We start from the raw sequence: 15,399 nt of genomic DNA, 5'->3' as shown, positions 1-15,399 counted from the left end.
AATAGACAAGAAATTATTTCTAACTTTTCTAAGCATCCAATGTGCCCGGAGTCAACAATGGATCAAAATGAACTAAAATTATTTCTTCATTTAGACCAAATATCAATAATTTTTTAATAATTAAACCAATTACTTAAATCAAAGTAAACTAAAACATGAAAAATAACTACATGCTTCACCTCTTAGCTGCAGCTAAGATATTAGCTAATCAAGTATATGATTAAACTAAAAACTTAAAAGAAAAATATAAAAATTGAAGAAGAACCGAAGGATTAGAGAAGAATGGTGACTCCGTAGAAGCTCCACAACTGCTTTCTCTATCCATTCTACCTAATTTGTATCTAGAAAAGTTAAAACCACCCCTTTAAATGGGAAAACTTCGCATCGACTTCAAACTGACTTCAAAGTTACGCACTTTTGTTATACATTAGTCACACCGACTGTACGATTTCGATCGCACTAAATTAGCCTTTCGGTTGCAGCCAAATTTTTTCAATCTCCATGTAAAGTCTATGTCTCCCTCAGGTCGCACAGAATCTCCCTTCGATGCCACCGAACATGGCTTCGGTCAGACCTAATGTCGAGCCGAATTTATAACTTTAAAAATCATAGTTTATTGCTTGACTTTTCTATGCACATTTGATCGAACCGAATAGTATGTTATTTCTGTTGATATACTTTGTGATTTTTCAACCTTTTCTCTCTTTTGTACTTGGTTTTCTTTGATATTTGGTACTTGAATTATTCATTAATCACTTCTAAATCTCCAAGCCATCATTTGGTCATTCTTTGAGCATTAAATATTATTTTTAATCATTCTTTTCATCTTAGCTCTCCAAATCACCTCGCATATAAAATCATACATAATTAAATCAATTAAGCACATCTATACTTATAAAACCAATGCATAATAAGGTGGAAAATATACAATATTTCATACTTAACAGTATCAAAAATCCAAACCCATTTGTTACTCTGGTGGACCATACTATTGGAAACATTATATACAGTAATGCCCACCCTTCAAATTGTTTCCCTTGGTGTGACCCACCTTAATAAAAAATAAAAATAAAAATAAATAAATAAAAACTGATTTTTGTGTGTTTTTTTAATCACGTTGATATTTGTTTTTTCCTTCATTTAGGTTTATGTGACCTTACCAACAAGTTGGACGGAAAATAAATACTACGAAAACATTAAAGTGCACCTTAAAAAGTTTTTAATGGTAGGGCATTCAATCACCACTGTTTCCTAAGATATTGTCCATCTGATATTTGGATTTATTTCATTTTTGGGATAATATCCTAAAGTGATTTGGAAAAATGGATGGACAACATGGATATAAGATACATACATCAAGGTGTGCCCCATGGTCAGGGACAGACTGTCTTGGGTGAGAGAGGATCTCACTTAATCGGCTTCCCTTAAAACAATTGCTAGAGGACGTCGATCGGTTACCACCCCCACCGAGACCTAGCTAGAGATGGATGGTCTTAGCATGGGCTCTGTGGGGTCCACCGTAATGTATGTATTTCATCCATGCCATCCATTCATTTTGACAGATCAGTTTAGGGCTTGATCCCAAAAGGGAGGCAAATCTAAGGCTTGAGTGGACCACACCATAGGAAACAGTGGTGACAATGATGCCCACCATTAAAACCTTCTTAGGGCCCACTATGACGCTTGTTTGTCATACAACATGTTCATAAGGTCAGACAAACTTGGATGAAGGGAGAAAACATAAATATCAACTTGATCCAAAACTTTTGTGGACCTCAAGAGGCTTCAACAGTAAGTGTTCCATTCCCACCATTTCATGTGGTGTGGTCCACTTGAGCCTTAGATTTGCCTTCTTTTTGAGTTCATGCCCTAAAATGATCCTTCAAAATGGATGGACGAGCATGGATAAAACACATACATCAATATGACCCCAAAGTAGGCAGACACAAAGTATGATTGAGGTTTGATGAGATCGGTCGCCTATTCAACCACTTGCTCAAAGTGTAAATGAATCAAGCGATAGTTAGAGGGTGGGGTTAGTCCTCTGATGATGGGTTACTTCTTTACTTTCTGTATGAAATGACTTTTTCATGTAGATAGAGAGTGGGACAAGAAAAACTTACAATCGATCGCTAGCGACTGCTGGAGAGTGCTCCAATTACAACTATGATTATCAGTTATTTTGTTTCCACTATAAATTAAGCTAAGAAACGTAAATTGCAAGTGTGAAAAGTAAATAATTACGTTAGGGAAGGAAATTTATTTGATAAAGAAAAGACGATTACACTGTGGAATGTAAATATGATGAAATGACTTTAAAGATAATTAAAAGATAATTTGATTTGCTGATTTATTTGGGTTGGTGTGAGACAAATTTTCATGCTTGTTTAATCTTCTATTGATAACACTACTCCATTGCTTTAGATGTTTCCTACGTCTTGATGGTTATTGTAACCATTACTCCCTCATTATGCTTTTGGAAATTTCCCACATTCTTGCTCCTAGTGGTCTTCAGACATACATCCAATAGTTGTGCAAACCTAGCCATTGGCTACTCACTGTTTAGCCACCCGGACTCTATTGCACCTATGTCGATCGCTTTCACTGCAATTGACACGTTGTGGCCTCCTTTTAAAACACGATCATACGTATTCGCAGAAAATCCTGAGACGGTTGAACATGCGCACATACGACTTTCACATGTTCGATCCTAAATTGCCGAAAATAGGAATCAGTTGGAAGGGTACAAACATTGCCCCCTCATCATTGTCCTTTCGAACAAAGTGACTCCGACATTTGAGTTTTCATTGACACTGTCACAAATGCTCACACATGTTACCTAAATTCGATCCGTCTTCAACCGCTATCACCAGCATCGGTCGCACTTATTCGACGCGTCAGATACTCCTAAATAAACACGTGTCTTGAAAGAGTCATTTTGCCCAAATAAACATGATTTCGCCATAAATGCCGCCCTTTGCTTGCCCATATATACACAATTTTTGTATTTGAATCCGTTATGCTTCAAGAAATCCCTTCTTTATATCTTGTTGTTTCTGAACTCTTCATTGCTCTTATTCCTTAGCTATGGTTTCTTCATCGTCCAGCCCATCTTTCGACCAAAAATACATAATTGTGATAATGAATTTGTTTGTAGGGAGATGCACATTGAAGATAATCTTCAAATCTCTTATCCATGAAGACACCTTCTTCCTGAGTCTTTCATTTTCTCCAGAAGTTTCGATCAAAGCACTGCGGCCCTAAGATCCATACTTTCTAATCTGCCCGGGAGAAAACATTCTTATCAAATATGGGGTCGTTCCTGATGCAACCAATGCATTAAAGACACTAAGACTGTGGCCAAAACCACTTCCAGGATGGGAAGACTAGTTTAACAAATTATCAGCCCAATATGAAGACTTGTGGAGAGATCTTGGTATTCACGAATGCATTAGACTATTGCTTTCAGAATATTCACCTAACACTCCTCTCCTTCTTGCCTTGACATCGTTTTGGAGTACTTTTACCAATACTTTCGTGTTTGGCTGCGGTCCCATGAGCATTTCCATTAAAGACATTTGTAACATCCCGAATTTTTTTTCCAACTTGGCAATGGACGTCCTTGGACGTAGAACTGCCCTAGGACCTTATTCTGTTGTAATTAGGGCATAATTTAGTTAAGTATTAATAGCTTGGATCACTTTCTATACAAACTACAAAGGCCCAAGTACCACCTCAGGCAGAAATCAAATAGGACCAAATCCTTTATAAACTAAACGAGAATTAATTTAGTGCTAAACTAGATTCTCTGTGCAATGGGCCCTAATCACTTTAAATACAAATTGCGAGACTCAAAACGAGTAGAATCGATACCGCTACAATACCCTAAAACTTAGGATCAATCTCTAAACCTAGTTGCTCTCGGGAGTACCTTGAAACTTCGTATCGGACCTGGACCGCACGTTGAAAGTCCGGTTACTGCGAAACCATACGGTTAGGACCACCTCACTGGACTTGACATCCACCTCGGAAATCAAGTCCTAATGATACCCAAAAACGCACAACTTGAGTCTGGAGCGAAGTGTGTGAGAAATGCGAATATCTTTAGAAAATGAACTAAAACTTAAGTGAATTGAGTCGGTTCACTTGCAGGCCAAATCTGAGGATTCTGACCATCAGAATCTGACCCAACTACACCCTCGGATCAGGGAAAATTTTCAACACATGTCAGTACACCTGTAACCCTGATCGAGTACCGGTGACCGTTGAACTGAAACTAGTCCGCCACGGTCGATCTGTAAATCCGATTGGACCAAAAACTTAACTTGACCTAGATCCAATGTCAGGGAGCTTAAGTCCGACCGCACCCAGAAAAAGGGCCTCCAGAAGTGCTCCGTTGGACTAAAATAGCCATTATTTGGCTATAACCTAAGTATACCATGGCCCTGGGGCCATTGACATCGATTCTAGGCTTATAAATAGCCCTTAAACCCCCTCACTCCCAATCCATACGAATTTCTTAGAAACCCTAGGTGAGAGAGAAAGAAAAGGAGAGAAAAGAGGAAGTAAGGAGGAGAGATTCTTGGAGATTGTTGTTGGGATCTTTTCCCACAACTCCACACGCCGTTTCGCTTCTCTACTACGCTACTCAACTTATTTCGGTTCCGATTTAGGTAAGAAATCCTAACCGTAATCTCATTTTAGAAATCCAAATAGAGATATCGATGAAATAACTAATCTATTTCGTAATTCAGGTAGCCGTTGTGCCGTAGATAAAGACGTAGTATTCAAACTGAGCTCGGTACGGGTTCACCAGCGAAAGGTGCGGACTATAAACGTTTAGGTTATAGTTTTCAAGGCTTTCAATGTCAGTTAATGATTTATGACTGACTTGATTGCTATCACATGCTTAAATACGACATTTCCCGCGCTTTACACACATATATGAATTATGTTGAATATAGTGTATTCCATGTATTTGTTGATATGATTGAATGAATATAGAATTTGGATCTATGCTTGCCATGATTATTAACCATGAATATATGCTCGTTGTGTATGTGTCAATTCCTTTGTAAAAGGGCTTACTAGGATATATATTATAACTAGTCTAATACATGTATGTTAAAGTGTGTAGTCTATGTGTTTGTTGAAATGTCTGAATGAACATGGAATTATGATTTGTGTCAGCCATGTCTATGGAATGCAAATACATGAACTGTTATGTGCTTGACAACTATTTGTTACGAGGATTTGTCCACATATATGTTATAATCAACATATGTTGTGTATATTGATGTGTAGTATAAGTGTGTGACACAATGACTGTATGTGAAGTAGTTAGATAAATTGTACTTAATAGGGTTGTTGGGATAGGATTCCTAACTAACGTAGTTATATGCATAAATTCCTTCAAGTTGTTGTAATCTAAATAGCATGGTTTATTTAGAATACGTATATGTAGAATGACACGTTATATGTGTTTCATTATACATTCAAATGCTTTCCATGTTTGCATTGATTGTTAAATGCTATATGATTGCCATATGTACATATTTCTCATATCCGAATGTGTTTGGGACTATAATAAGTCCAGGCAATCGGTAACAGGCCTTATTTTGGTGGCTAAGGTTGTTTCATCATGCAGGACGTGTTCGATGAGTCCGAGTCGTACTTCATTTGTCGATAGTGGTTAGGCCACACGGAGTGCTCATGCACTTCATGTCGATCAATTCGAGGTGCGCTCGTACCAGTCGAGCTCATCAAGTAACTCGATTGACCCAATGTATGTTCACCATGTATGGATGTTACTGCTTGAACCTAAGGTACCAAACTCACCAGTGAAGGGCCCCTTTAACCTTGGTACCTCGATCCGCTAAGACTCATGAGCTAGGCATGGTGGTATGGGACACCGTGGTCGAGCTGTCGGCCTATGCTAGGGTGACGAGCCTCCCTGTAGTGACCAGTGAGCAACCCAAACTCGTGAGCTGAATATGGTGGTATGAGACACTGTATTCAAGCTGTTGGCCTACCCTTGCGCAGCCTGACTGTGGTCCCCAGTTGGGTTGGTGACGAGCCTTCGAAAATAGACTGCCAGTTTGTAGGGTGTAAGTGGTAGTAACCTCGAGTGTACTTTGAGACTGTGTTGAGGCGACGAGTCTTTCCATAGCAACTAGAGTACAAACTAGGCTTATACTGATCAGGTGACGAGCCCTTTGTAGTGACCTAAAACTGCAACATCATATGAGATTTGCTAGGACTGACACATCATATGAGATTTGCTAGGACTGACGACCCTGGAATGGATCATTGTTTGGGAATTGATATAAGGGAGGTACCTTAGCTTCTCAATCCTGCTGTATGAAAAGGACTAATAAGAACTTGGTAATCACGCTCATGCACCGCATTACGTGTGCATTTAGCAGAGCAGGTCAAGCACTGAGGAAGTGTTTCATGCGCGATCGTGAGATGAAGTCGCTGAGGGAGAGCAGGCGAGGGTATGCATCATTATTTCATATCATTCTTACATTAACAAGAGTACTTAAGACCTGATTGTTGTATTGCGTTATCATTACTGCTTGACTGAATTGATAACATGTTAACCTTTGTTTTATTGTTCCACTGAGTTGATCACTCACTCCTAAGTTACGGGACGATGTTTTAAACACCAACTAGACACTGTTTTAGTTTCAGATGATGGCGATGCATATGAGGTGGAGCAGGACTTTTATGATGATGAGGAGGGTTTCTCCTATATGCATTTATCAGGCGGCTCTATGTAGACTATGTTCTAATCGACGAGGTTACAGGGATGTTGATTAGATGTCATTACACTTGCTATTTTACACCTTTGAAATACCCATGTATCTTTATTTTGTTCATTTTTGAAGTATACATGTATATGTTTAACTTGGTAACATGATCATACTTCGGAGACCTACTATAGTGCATATATCTTATACATCTATTACAGTCTTCTGCTTGCAAAATTCACTTCTCTCTGGAGTATAATATGCTATTTTGGTTTAATCCTATTCATGTTTAATGCACTAATATGAACAACATTTAATCATCATTATCTATGTTGCATAATTGATGCGTTGGAACTCAGGAGTTGAGTTCATGCTCGACCCCCGATTTTCAGGGCGTTACAAGATAGTATCAGAGCATGATTTGGATTAAACTAGACCTGCGTTATGGTACACAATGCACTCTTACGCACTCTGATTTAGAAAGGGGGTGATGGAATTTAGAAACCATATTAGAATCCCAAGTTTCGCCGACAGGCGAGACTGAATACTGTAATTTAGTCCATAACATATCTTCGATCACGTGGATCGACCTAAGTCGCCTCTAGGCCATCAGTTGATGAGTTTGAATCGTTAGTTGACAAATTCTAAACCTGAAAATAGATGTCCTTAGGCAATGGATCGATCATAACACCTTATTAACTTTCCAGAACTCAATCCCAAAGCGTAAAGTCCCTCTTTAACCATTTTCCTTCGAAATCTCACCTTTCACCATTCTATCCTTCAAAGCTTTCTAAGCACATTCATAATACACACCAATCCTAGGATATAAATGATGAAGAACAATAACGAAACTAAAACTTACCATAAATAGTAAATAAATGGATAAAATGGGTTTTTGACCCTTAACCTTTTGAAATCTAATAAAATAAATAGGTTAGTTGGATAGATTAGCATCTCTTACCCTAAAATCATATGTTGCATGTCAAATAAACTTATTCCGGTTTACAAATTGGACCCGAAAATGCCTTACACAGACACAGGGGCCAAACGACACAAATCGGGGGGACTCGAGGTGGATCCCGCATGTATCCGGCACCCCCGAGGGGGAGGACCTCACCCCACCAGTGACCCCTCGCCGGAAGGTCCAGAGACCGGCGAGGACCTCGTTGGTTCGGCGAGGCTGTAACGCCCTGAAATTCGGGGGTCGAGCATAACTCAGCTCCCGAGTTCCAAAACATCACTTATGCAACATAATTAATGAATGATGTATGTTGACTGTATTAGCACATAAACATGGGATAGATTAAGCCAAAATGCAGATATGATTCAGGGGTAAGTGAATAAAGCAAGCGGAAGACTTATAGTAAAATATGTGTACAAGTGTAAGTCCCTGAATTACATATACAACCAGATCGTGTAAAAGTGTTATTTATCAAAATTATAAGTACAAGTTACATTATTTCAGTTCCCAAAATAGTCATCCCATAGATCCCGCGCAACAGACCGAGGCTCGCTAGAACCCGTCCGACTGCATATAGGAGAAGGCGGCCTCGTCGTCATCCAGCCCGCTCTGCCTCGACGTCGCATCCACATCTGCAACATCGGGGCCTAAGACAAAGTCTGGTGGGTGTGTAACACCGCCCGAAACGTGGGAGTGAGTGATCAACTCGGTGGAACAATAAGGCACTGGTTAACATGTTATCGATTCAATCAAACAGTAATGATAAAGCAGGACAATTAAATAAATCCTAAGTACTCTTGTTAATGCAGGTATGAATGCAATATGATGCGTGCCCTCACACGTACACCCTCAGCGTCTTCATCTTACGTTACGCATGACATCGCCTCAAAGTGCGCCACATCTACAAAGCACATGCAAATGCGGTGCATGGATATGATTACCAAGTTGTTATTAGTCCAATTCATACGGCGGATTGGGAAGCTAAGATACCTTCCTCATATCACCATCCAAACAAAGTGATCCATACTAGGGTCGCCAATCCTAGACATTGCATACGATCATATAGTTGAGGTCGTAGCAAAGGGCTCGCTCACCAATCAATGCACGCCTTTCATGCCCTTACTACCACGGATCGGCTCGTCACCTCCTTGCGGTATCCAGGTATGCTCGAGGTCACTACAAAGGGCTCGTCACCAATCAATGTAGGCCGACAGCACGAATATAGTGTCTCATACCACCATAATCAGCTCACGAGTTAAGTTGCTCACTGGTCACTACGGGGAGGCTCGTCACCCCAGCGTAGGCCGACAGCTCGACCACGGTGTCCCATACCACCATGTCCGGCTCATGAGTCTTAGCGGATCAGGTACCATGGTTATTAGGATTTCACTGGTAAGTTCGGTACCCTAGATTCAAGCAGTAGCGTCCATACATGGTTAACATACATCGGACAATCGGGTTACTTGACGAACTCGACTAGCACGAGCGCACGTTGAATTAAACGACATAGAGTGCGCAAACACTCCGCGTGGCCAAACCACTGCCGCCAACTCTAATACGACTCGGGTTCGTCTAATGCGTCTCACGTGGCGAAAGCAATCTCAACCACGACCATAGGGTCAATTACCGATTTCCTGGACTAAGGCATAGTCCCAAACATCCTACACTACGACAGATATTCATATGGAATGTAAAACAGTAATGGAACAACCACTCAAATCATGGTGCATACACATCTGAAGAATATCAACTTAACATAAATGTAAGCATAGGAATGCTTGAATTTAAATAACTTGGAATGTAAATGCATAAGGGAAATCATGCGCATCCATAGAAGTATTGAGAATCACTTCTCAACGCCTGCATTTAGTGTAATCAGTTACACGTAGATCATTCATGCATTTCTACAGACACTTAGCATTCATGGAACAACATACATGACGCATGTTGAAATACGTGCACTTAGACAATTCCTTTTCCCAAGGAGTTGTCATACATGCATCTAGCATACATACATGACCAAAAATCATGGCAAACATAAGTGCGTATTTTATACGTATACGGTACTTTATAAATACACTTAGAATACACAAATCTCAATATAGCACATGCATATCAGTAAAGCAATGTAAACATAACTTTTGACATGTGAAATCTCATCCATAACAAGAATAAATCACTAACTGGGATTGAAAGCCTTGAAAACCATAACCTATACACTTAAAGTCCGCACCTTAAGCAAAGAAAGAACCGCCGAACTGATTTAGACGAGTTGTCTTCGTCAACGGCGCAAGAATACCCTAAAATAAGGATAGAAATGAGATACAACAACACCAAGTCTAATCTAAGCTCTAACACAGGTTAGGGTTAGGTTAACTTACCCCAAAAGAACTCAGAATCGTCAGAGGAACGATTCAAAGTGAAGGTTCAAAGGTGAAGAAGAACAAGGAAGAATCAAGGTGATTCACCAACCAATCTCTCTCACTTCCTCTCTCTTTTCCACTCTCTCTCCAAGCTAGGGTTAGAGAAAATTCGTATGGAAATGAGAGCTAGGGTTTAAGGACTATATATAGGCCTTAAAATGATGGAAATAACCCGTGGTCAAGGTATACTTAGGTTATAACCAAAGTACGCCTTTCTCGATCCAACGAAGCACTTCGGTGGGCCTATAACCACGAAAGGTCGGACTTAAGCTCATGACCATGGATCTAGGTCGAGCCTGAGTTTTCGTACCGGCCGGCTCTTCAGATCGGCCGTGGCGGACCACACTCAATTCAAGCGGTCACGGAAACTCGATCAGTCCACAAGTACTAGGATATGCCTGGGCCAACTCCCTGATTCGAGGGTGAAATTGGGTCGAAATCCAACGGTCAGAATGCTTAAAATCGTCGCGCAAGCGACACGACTCAGATTTCATAAAAAGCTTATTAAATTCCAACCGTTCTCACACTCTTCACTCCGAACTCAACCAAATCGACCCAGAACATCAGATCGACTTGATTTTCGAGGTGAAGACCAAGCCCAACTCAGTGACCGCAACAGCCTAAGATCATCGCCATCGGACTTTCGACGCGCGGTCTAGGTCCGATCTAGATCTTCCAAAAATTCCCCAGAACAACTGGATTTAGCGATGGATCCCAGATTTCAGAGTAACGTAGCGCTCACTAATCTACACGTTTAGAGCCATGCAGATACAATTTAAAGTGATTGATGCGAATTTCACAAGCAATCAAGTAAAGCGCTAATTACCCCAAAAACAACTACTTAAGGAAAGATTAGCACAAAAATTCCAAGGTCGTTACAGAGGCCTCGCCAAATTGCGGGCCTGGCAGGGCCGCAGTGGACTGGCGGTCCGTTTTCGGCAGAAAATTTCTGCAATATATGTCCAACTTTAAAAAATTATATCTCCCTCATTATAGCTCTGATTTAGGTGATTCAAAAGCCAGATTGAAGATTGATAAGTCTAGTTTCATATAAAAATAAGTGAAAATATAATAAAAATTTTAATATAGATAAATACGGTCATTGTGACAACTGTCCCAAATAGATTAGCGTGGATAACTGCTGCTTCTCGAATTTTTTAGAATTTTTCTACAAGACGAAATCTAATGAAATTTGACAAAGATGAAGTAAACCTGATGAAGAACTACTAGAAAAATAATTAAAATAATATGTAAATTAAAAGTACCAGAAAAAGGACATAGAATTACCCTAGGACGACATTGAGTGTTGGTACTCCTAGATTTTGAAAAATCTGACAGTATAGGAAATCTACTGATGTAATAACCTGAACCTTAGGACCTCCTTAGATAGTATGGGCATATGTGTAGTACTCAAGTGCAGTTAAATTCAAGTTTGGACAACATAATTTCAACCAGACAACTTTTGACCCTACACGATAAAACATCTTCTTGTATTAGAAATGATACAAAATCATCTAGCATATGAGCATAGACTTTGGATTACAACTATTGGAGTACAGCTACTCCCAAGTTAAGACTAGGATACTGGTTACACTAAGGAATGTAAAAGACTGATTATGCTAAGGTAATTGAAATATAGACTTAGTTGTCATGATTAAGTTAGAGTGAGACCTCGTTCCTTCGTTGAATTCCCTTAATACTTATAGGCTTCTTTAATAACTCTTAGGAAGCTTGCTTTGATTTAAAACTAGTCACACTCTGAGAACAACTCATCGGATTGAACGTTAGGTCAAATCAACACACCCTTTAGAATTGCCTTCTCAAGGACTTGATACACTCGGGAACACGAAGTAGAGGAACTATATATGAGCGAAGTATGCGCGGTTTAAATCAAATTTTCAATCTTGGTAGTTGCCCATGAACTCAATGCTCTGATCAAGCAGAAAGTCGGGATCAACTAGGATTAAGAACTGATATGACAAACTTTCTGTCATAGCTAGGCAGAAGGTTCATATATCCGATTCAGACCCACTACATAACTTTCCTTCCGTGTTGGCCCAACCACTTACAACCACAAGTTTCATACTTCGTCTTTGAGAGGTGTTGAGAATATATAGCCAATAAAGATTTTTTCTTTTAGGCCAAAAAATTTCTTAAATGGGCAATAGACAGTTAGGAATTTGATCCCGAATCACAGACCATTCTGGCCTACATATGAACTTAGAAGGATAGTCTGCCCATTAACCTGTTTTGTCCAACTTCCTTATGTACTACCAATGTATAAATTATCTTACGGTATTAAACTGGATATGATTAAAGAGGGTAAGTCAGGACCATAGCAAAAGTTCCTTCTTGGGTAGAATTAAACATCTTGCCACAAACTCACACTCGCCCCTGGAATCAACCACAACACCCATTATTTTAGCTTCTTTTTATAACCATAGGTACCAATACTATAGCACACATCATCGATGGAAGGAAGACTAATGTATTGGGAGATCGTATCTCATTTCATGTCAAGGATAGGTCCTAAATTACATCTTGTTCCGACATACAGATCAGGACATAGATCCTTGAGCCTTGAGGGTGAAAATAATTTTTAAGGGAGGTAGAACATTATGAGCCCAATCTAGTTAGGTCAGTTAATGCTTCCATTTAATCAAAGTGGCATAGCGGAAGCATGGTTGGCCCTTGCCCCACTGGCCCAAGATCGAAGGAAATTGATTCAAGTTAGACGAAAGGATAGGTCACTAAATATGAACTGAACCTTTGTATTAAAGAATAGGCTTAACAATAGTTACGAGTTAAGTCACAATAAACAAAGTTAGTGTATCCGCAAATGTTAATAGAAACCTTAGCCAATTCTATACTATTAGAAACCTCCTTAGGATGATCTATTACGATATTGATTTACCCCTTCCTCGGACATAGATTAAAACGAGGACTCTCTTAGACCAAGACCTAAAGGGCAACCTTAAAAATAGGAAATTTGAACCTTTCAGTGATGGGCATTCCCTAAGCTTTTAGAGTGATCGGACTACGGAGTTACTGAAATATACAACTGTGAAACATTCGCGACTTGACCCAATTCTCAATCCTGGGCGACTACCAATGGACTCACTGCTTGACCGAGCAGAAGACCAAGAGCCACCAGGACTAGGAAGGGATACGATGAGCCTTCTACCCTGGTCAGGTAGATGATCGATGTATCGGGATCAAGCCCACTATAACCGTCTCTCCGTGTTGGTCAAACATTGAAAAAAAGCTATCTTACTCCAAATAGGGAAAGAAATCCATTGTAGCAAACCATCAGGATATAAGTAAGAGATAAAGAAATACGCTTTTAAGGGGGGTAGAGACTAAAATGTACTAGACTAGCATGGACAATGTACACCTTACCACGCATATAAACTTGAAATAAATAAAACATTGGTAAATAAAATAATCAAATCGTTATTTATTCCTCTTAGGCAATTTCGGGGACGAAATTGGTTTTTAAGGGGAGTAGATTGTAACATCCCAGATTTTTTTCCAACTTGGTAATGGACGTCCTTAGACGTAGAACTGCCCTAGGACCTTATTCTGTTGTAATTATGGCGTGATTTAGTTAAGTATTAATAGCTTGGATCACTTTCTATACAAACTATAAAGGCTCAAGTACCACCTCAGGCAGAAATCAAATAGGACCAAATCCTTTAGAAACTAAATGAGAATTAATTTAGCGTTAAACTAGATTCTCTGTGTAATGGGCCCTAATCGCTTTAAATACAAACTGTAAGACCCAAAATGAGTAGAATCGATACCGCTACAATACCCTAAAACTTAGGATCAATCTCTAAACCTAGTTGCTCTCGGGAGTACCTTGAAACTTCGTATCGGACCTGGACTGCACGTCGAAAGTCCGGTTACTGTGAAACCATACAGTTAGGACCACCTCACTGGACTTGACATCCACCTCAGAAATCAAGTCCTAATGATACCCAGAAATGCACAACTTATGTCTAGAGCGAAGTGTGTGAGAAATGCGAATATCTTTAGAAAATGAACTGAAACTTAAGTGAATTGAGTCGGTTCACTTGCAGGCCAAATCTGAGGATTCTAACCATCAGAATCTGACCCAACTACACCCTCGGATCAGGAAAAATTTTCAACACATATCAGTACACCTGTGGCCCTGATCGAGTACCGGTGACCGTTGAACTGAAACTAGTCCACCACGGTCAATCTATAAATCCGATCGGACCGAAAACTTAGCTTGACCTAGATCCAATGTCAGGGAGCTTAAGTTTGACCGCACATAGAAAATGTGCCTCCAGAAGTGCTCCGTTGGACTAAAATAGCTATTATTTGGCTATAACCTAAGTATACTATAGATCTGGGGCCATTGACATCGATTCTGGGCTTATAAATAGCCCTTAAACCCCCTCACTCCCAATCCATACGAATTTCTTAGAAACCCTAGGTGAGAGAGAAAGAAAAGGAGAGAAGAGGAAGGAAGGAGGAGAGATTCTTGGGGATTGTTGTTGGGATCTTTTCCCACAACTCCACACGCCGTTTTGCTTCTCTACTACGCTACTCAACTTGTTTCGGTTCCGATTTGGGTAAGAAATCCTAACCCTAATCTCGTTTTAGAAATCTAAATAGAGATATCGACGAAATAGCTAATCTATTTTGTGATTCAGGTAGCCGTTGTGTCGTAGACAAAGACGTAGTATTCAAACTGAGCTCGGTATGGGTTTACTGGTGAAAGGTACAGACTATAAACATTTAGGTAATGGTTTTTAAGGCTTTCAATGTCAGTTAATGATTTATGACTGACTTGATTGCTATCACATGCTTAAATATGACATTTCCTACGCTTTACACATATATATGAATTATGTTGAATATAGTGTATTCCATGTGTTTGTTGATATGATTGAATGAATATGAAATTTGGATCTGTGCTTGCCATGATTATTAACCATGAATATATGCTCATTGTGTATGTGGCAACTCCTGTGTAAACGGGCTTACTGGGATATATGTTATAACTAGTCTAATACATGTATGTTAATGTGTAGTCTATGTGTTTGTTGAAATGTCTGAATGGACATGGAATTATGATTTGTGTCAGCCATGTCTGTGGAATGCAAATACATGAATTGTTATGTGCGTGACAACTCCTTGTTGCGAGGATTTGTCCACATATATGTTATAATCAACATATGTTGTGTATATTGATATGTGTAGTATAAGTGTGTGACACAATGACTGTATGTGA

This window comes from Magnolia sinica, chromosome 9, assembly GCF_029962835.1.
Source record: "Magnolia sinica isolate HGM2019 chromosome 9, MsV1, whole genome shotgun sequence".
Taxonomy (NCBI): Eukaryota; Viridiplantae; Streptophyta; class Magnoliopsida; order Magnoliales; family Magnoliaceae; genus Magnolia; species Magnolia sinica.
This window is presented reverse-complemented; position numbering follows the sequence as displayed.